Consider the following 6,422-nt stretch of genomic DNA (forward strand, 5'->3'; position numbering starts at 1 on the left):
CGGGGCCGTGCCTGGCGGCGGGGCTGCGAGGGGTCTCCTTGCCTTTCCTTGGCCTTAGGGTAACCGGCGCGTTCCGGTGCTGTGTTGGAGAAGCTCCTGAATGTGTAGGAGCGGTAATTGCCGCCTCTCGTCCTCAGAGAAGGGAGAGCTGCTGTGGGGCTCCGGAGTTCGCCGCTCTCCCTGTGCCGTCGTTGGGAGCCCGGCGTATATCACAGGCAACTCCTATAGTGAACTGAAAGTACCGCGGGTTTATCCCGCTCAGGCAAACTCTATGCGACCACAGTATCTGAAGGACTTTTCTCCCTCTTAGGCACTTCTTTCCTCCCCCAGAAACGCACAAACGAGAGCCTGTGTTTAAGCTCATTGCTTCGGCATCAGGATCTGCTCTGCACTCAGCTGTCAAGTTTGTCTTGACTCTAAGTAACGTAGGGATAGTCTATCGTAAAAGAGGGATGTTTTAGGAGGACGGCTCACATGAGCTTTGGGTAATGGTTTGGAATTGGCCGGTGGCTTTCCATCAGTCAGACGTGGAGTGAGGAGGTGCAGGGAGTAATTAATGAGCTGCCGTTGGCACTTGGAGCCCAGCCTCATTAAATGCTGTGTGCATTGGGCTTCCTGTTGAAATAACAGGAGCGAGCTGGTCAGAGCTGTGCTTCTCAAATGGCACGTGGGAAGTTGCTGAGGAGTTGTCATCGCATTTCAGAGCAGCAATACAAAACAAAACCCAGCTCCAAGAGTAAAAAGCAGTAGACTGCTGGAAGAGATGCTAACATGAGTGGTGTGCTGTTACAGCAGGGTGAGACCATCCCGCTGCCGTGGTGTTCCGCTTGGAGGCTGGGTCCTGCCGGCCCAGCCCAGCCCAGTTTTTTGCCAGGCTCCGGAAGGCTCTGAGCCCTGCCTGTTGGCCTTCCCACTCCTTATCTGGTGGGCTGAGACACTGTAAGGTGAGAAGGAACAGCTCTGGCATCCTGGTGGAGCATTTCTGAAGGTCTAGATCCCCCCCACTTTGTACTTCTTTGCTTGCTGGAAGAAAACAGTGGAGTCTGAGGAGAGAGATGGGACCTCCTGAAGAAAACTGGGTTAGTCGCGTCCCACAAGCAACTCCCCAAGGGAGGGATACAGGACAGAGGAACTTGCAGGCTGCTAATGGTCTTGGTAAGACCTCACTTTCTAGGCTGCTCTTTCAATGTCTGGGCTTATGGCCAAGCTGTGTCCAAACTTTTGGCAGCATGCCCTGGCATTACCGGCCGGGCAGCTCTCTGTGCACCCTGGCTGTGTCTCCCTGCTTCCCAGCACTTTCTGCCTCTGGGCCTTGGCTGAGGTCCCTGCTGCCTGCCCCCACCCTGCCCACTCCAGACCCACCACTCTGCTCCCTGCTCAGGGCAGGCCCACACCTGCTACCCCCGCTGGCTGCCACCCATTCCGCAGTGCTTGCTGTGTTGCTCTGCCTTGCAATGGGGTCCCCAGGCCCAGCCTATGCCTCAGCTGCCTCCCGGCGCTCTGCATGGCTCCCTCTGGCTGGAATGCTTCCCTGTGGCCGCTGTTGGCTGTGTTTCTCAGAAACAAGCCTGTGGACACACATGGACAGAGCAGTGGTGACAGTTTACTTAATTTGGGAGAGGAGCCGGTGAAGTGAAGCCGTGCTAAATCCTTGGCCCGTCCGTACTGATTACGTGCTGTGCATTCGACCTTGCTTGGTGTGACAGGGATTATAAAGCTGAACTCAAGCTTGAGGTGGCCACACAGCATCCCATCCCAGGGCGCTGTCTCGTTTGCTCAGCCTCTGTACCTTGCTTTTCTGCAGGGCACGTGCAGCAGTACTACAGCTGCAGCGGGGCCCACACTTCTGCAAAGATGTGTGCATCAGGACTTCTGTTATCCTGAAATGAAGCAATGTGGCATCGCTCAGAGCTGCGCCTGCTTATGGAGGAGCAGCTCGTTCACAGAACAGTCTTCTGCCTCTACTTTCTCCTGGAGGCAGCACGCTGTCCTCTGCCCCACAGCCAGGCACGTAGCATGCTCAGTTCCCCAAGTGTATGGTACATGGAGTAACTTCCCAGTCAGCTCAGAGAAACTGCTGCACAGGAAAAACTGCTGTTCGCTGCTGAAGAACTGTTCCATTCTCAACTAAAAAAAAAAAAAAATCAAATCAAATCCTAAACACGTAAATGCTTAGAAAGGAGCAACAAGTGATTGAATGATAAACAGCTTCCGAGCATCTTGGCAATCTTAACTATCAGTGCCACTTACACATAGACAGTGTGCAGACTGAGGGGGAAAGCCCTGCCTTGTCATTCCTTTGTAAGGACAGAGTTAACTGGGCTGCATGTGAATAGGATGCTGATCCAGATTCCAGTTTCCTAATTATTTCTTCCTTCTGCACTCTCTCTTTTTCTCCCATCTTGTTATCACCCATTCATTGTTATGCATTGTTATCCTTCTGTTTCTCCTCTGCCTGTTGTCCTTTATGCCGGATGCACTGTGCGTGCTTCTTTCCTGCTTCCTTTCCCAGAAGTGTCAGTTCTTAATATTATCTGAGGCACGGCCATACGTGGTACCGTTTGTAGTGCCAAAACCTTCAAGGCCCATAAAAACCAGAATTTCCACCTGTCATTGTTAAAAACACCTCGCTCACAAGCAGCAGGACTGATGAAGCCTGGTTCCCTGTGGCTTTGCATCTGACTTGCTTGTTGCCATAACCTTGTCTACTGTGTCTCCTTCATGTCCTGTGTGACATCTCTGCTCTGCAGCAGGAGGGACCAGGCGCAAGCACGCTGCCCGGCACAGCTGTCAACAGCTGCATTCCTTCCCCATTTCTCTGCTGGAAATTGAATTTGAATCACTGACTCTATGAAACTTAATTGTGTGTGAGACTTGTACGTCTTTTATGCATTTGTTTGCAAGTAGCCAATGTGTTCTGACATTTTTATGAGGGTCTGATGGGCAGACAAACAGCCGGATGATTGATTATTGGCCTTTAGAAAGGAAGGTTGTTGTCTTGTGGCCATGGAGATAACCTAAGAGCAAACCAAACAGCTAAAAGAGAACCTCAGATCCCTTAAAGTGATTAAAATTGCACTTTGTGCAGAAAATTTTGGTTGCCTCTGTTCCCACATGTCAGAATGATATCATTACAGCTGGCCTCAGGATCTTGCTCATCTCAGCTCTCTCATGAAGAGAGGGGGAATGGAAGTAAAGGGGAGAGTGTTCCTCCTGATGGAAGCAATGCGGAAGCTGAGATTCAGGCTACCTTTGATAATGCTATCCTTCATAATACTTTTGCACTGATGATAGAATGTGAAGGACTTGAGAAGTAGGACCCTACCTAAATGGTTTAAATCTTTTGATTAAGGTGTAAGCCAGGGCTCTAGCAGATTTTTTTCACCCTCTGTCTGAGTGCAGAGCAATCTGAAGTCTTCAGTCCTGACAGGGCACTGCTTTGTCTTCCACCATTGACTGAAATGACCTAAATATACATATTTATATGCTCACAGTCCATAAATCATCCTGGGATCTACTTTTTTGGGGGCTGAGAAGTGCCAGATACATCTAAGGTGTTATTATTAGATTTGTGAAATGTCACTGCAAACATCCTGAGTTTCATGCCCTTTGCACCGAAGTGCTGTAGCAGATCAATTTGTATATATTTGCCTATTGCTTGTGGCTGATGAGTTTTTCAACTCCCATTCTTCAGCAATCTAGAAAAAGATCCTTAATAGTGAAATAACCCAGAGTTAGTTGTAGGATTTCTTTCATGTTTAACTTCGGTGACGGACAATATATGGACCACATGGACTGTTTTTTGGGGGGGTCTTTTTTTTTTTTTTTTGTTATTTTCTATCCAGCCCTAACTCAGAAGATTTGTTTACCTCTGTGCAAAATATTACCCAGCCAGAATTTTGCTTTTGTTTAATTTAGCAGACATTTTGCATATACTTTGCTACAGATATAAATTACTGCAGAAAGGTATGAGATAGAAAAACAGCAGACCCAGGATAGGATTTCCATGTGGAATCTGTAGAAAGCCTTATATGGATGTGTGCAATGTGTAGATGCATGTGCAAAACTATTAAATGTATCGGCTTTTGTAGTGAGAACTTGACATCCTGATATATCCCTAGTTATACCAGATTGCGTGTGAGCCCAGTTAGGAGATCCTTGGGTAATGAAGAGGCTCATATGGGCAATGTTTTTATTTTTCTAATGCAACCATGAATTTTCTGAAAAATTTATCTAAAAAAAAGCAAAAGATGGTAAGAAATTTCAGCAGATAATTTAGTCTTGCAGCCAAATGCTGCTAAAATGAAAATGAATGTAAAATGTTGATGAATGATATTTAGCCCTGCTTTTTTCTCCTCCTTTTTTTAGACTAAGTGCTCCCTGTGCATGTGCCCAGTCACACACGTGTATGTATATATGAACCAGAGAGGCCAACATTTCCAACTTCAGTGAGGGCAGCTGCCCAGCTACCTTCCAAGGACACTGCTCTGCTGTCACAGTTACCATGCTTCATAGCCACAGCCTACACGTGATGCTACTGCTATTTCTGCAACTGTTTGGGGGACTGACCATTGGAATTAGCTACCTGTCATGTGTGCTGCTATAAATATCTCTATACTGTAGAAAAAAAAAAATAATAGAAGTTAATCTACTAATATCTAAACTAGTTTTATTATAGAGAGATTGACTGTGGGAAGACAACTACTACTAAGCGTTCATGATTACAGTGCTCTGTTCAGAAGTGGAAAATCAGAGTTAAGTATTTTATGCTGGAAATAATGCAGTTTTTTACACTAGTATCCTCAGATAACAGATAATTAATATTTTCAGAACATATATTGCAGATTTTTTGTGTTCTTATATTCAAGTGTATCTGGACTGTAGTAGCTAAGCATACAGCTGAAACAGTAGGAATTTAATGTGGTACAACAAAGTTGTAGAAGCATTTATCGCTTTAAAAGGTTTAGATCAATCAGAATTCATCAATGCCACCTCAGTTAAGATGATAGAAAAATAAAGTATTGACTATTAACACAGAGGCTGTATTTTACCTTTTTATTCGTAGGAAGATTTCCAAGATAATGTAGGTATTTTAAATGACTAGCTGTGCTTCCATCATGTGATGGCAACTAATCAATAAATCATGTGTCATTGTTGTGGCTCAGCATGTCAAACAGCTGCATTTCAGTGTCCATATTTACAGGTTTTGAGCTTTTTGTGTGTGTGTGTGTGTGTGTGTGTGTGTGTTGTTGTTGTTGTACTATTTCTAGCTCATTAGGCCTGATTTTAAAAGTGGTTATTTTCACGTCAATGAAATCGGTAGAAAAATCACATCTTATCTGTTTCTGCCAAATGGAGGAGATGGAATGGGGTAATCAACGAGAAACTACAGTTACTTACCACGGCTTGCTACCCCATGTGGGTTTACTAAAGCAGTTTTTCCTCACGGGCAATGTGAAAAATAAATACGCTGCATTCTGTGAGACACATTGGACGTTTTGATGCTCTTGGGAGATGGTAAAAGGATGAGTGCTTTCAGAAGCAGCTTTTGGTATGCATAAATCATGAGGCTTGTACTGAGGTCTGGGACATCCAACTCAAATGATTTTGGTTAGGTATCAGCATGAAGATGAACTAATAGTGTTGTGATTGCCCTGCCCATCTCCATTACTTTTGCTTTCCAGAATTCCAGAACCATATCACTCTGCCATGAATGAATATTGACTCATGAACAGATGAGCCTGCTGATCAGCACACATCCAGACCTGTGGTTTAAGGACAGTGGCAAACAGCTGAAAAAGCATTAATTACTGTCATGGTCTTCCATTGACATTAACTGCATTTTGAGTGCCTTTGCCAGTGTGCCCAAATACCTACAGAAGTGTTCTCAATGAAGGCACTTGGTTCAGCTTGGGCCCAGTTCAGAAGAAAGCAGTGTTTGTCCTCAGAGGGAAATATTACAAAGAATTGGCCAAAACACACTCACTGTCCTTGTCTGGAGTAAACAGCTCTTGCTCATCAGGATATTGCAAAATCTCAATGTCTTCTTTGCATTGGTCTCAGAAATGCCTTCTTTCATGTTTTAGTTTATTAGAAGATTAAATTATTTTCTTCTGGACAATGACTCAGGACATAATAACCCACATGTTTATCACAGCCATGTCAGATAACTGGAACTCATGCTATCTGAAGTGAACTGTGGGGATTTGCGTAGGTTTCGGCGAGTACAAAACAGATGCTCTTCCCAGTGGCTCTGGTTTATGTATGTACAGGCAATGAGTCTGTGCTCATATTCCTTCCCTGGCTGCAGCATAAGCAAACCTCGATCTTCACTCCTGAAGAGATTAATAGTTCAAGTCGAGGCTGTATTTCACTCTTAATAATTCTTGTAGAAACTGTGCCCCTCTGGAACAAGGACCAAA

The 6,422-nt window shown here is 45.1% G+C and overlaps 1 long non-coding RNA gene across 1 annotated transcript; it reads left to right on the forward strand.

Moving 5' to 3' along the window:
- The first annotated feature begins 6 nt into the window (after positions 1 to 6).
- Positions 7 to 5,182, forward strand: LOC109365436. The gene is made up of 2 exons (XR_002111049.1): positions 7 to 1,155; positions 4,369 to 5,182. It is a non-coding gene; the product is annotated as an uncharacterized LOC109365436 (long non-coding RNA).
- The last annotated feature ends 1,240 nt before the right edge of the window (positions 5,183 to 6,422 follow it).

The sequence above is a fragment of the Meleagris gallopavo genome, chromosome 1 (genome assembly GCF_000146605.3).
Source record: "Meleagris gallopavo isolate NT-WF06-2002-E0010 breed Aviagen turkey brand Nicholas breeding stock chromosome 1, Turkey_5.1, whole genome shotgun sequence".
Classification (NCBI taxonomy): Eukaryota; Metazoa; Chordata; class Aves; order Galliformes; family Phasianidae; genus Meleagris; species Meleagris gallopavo.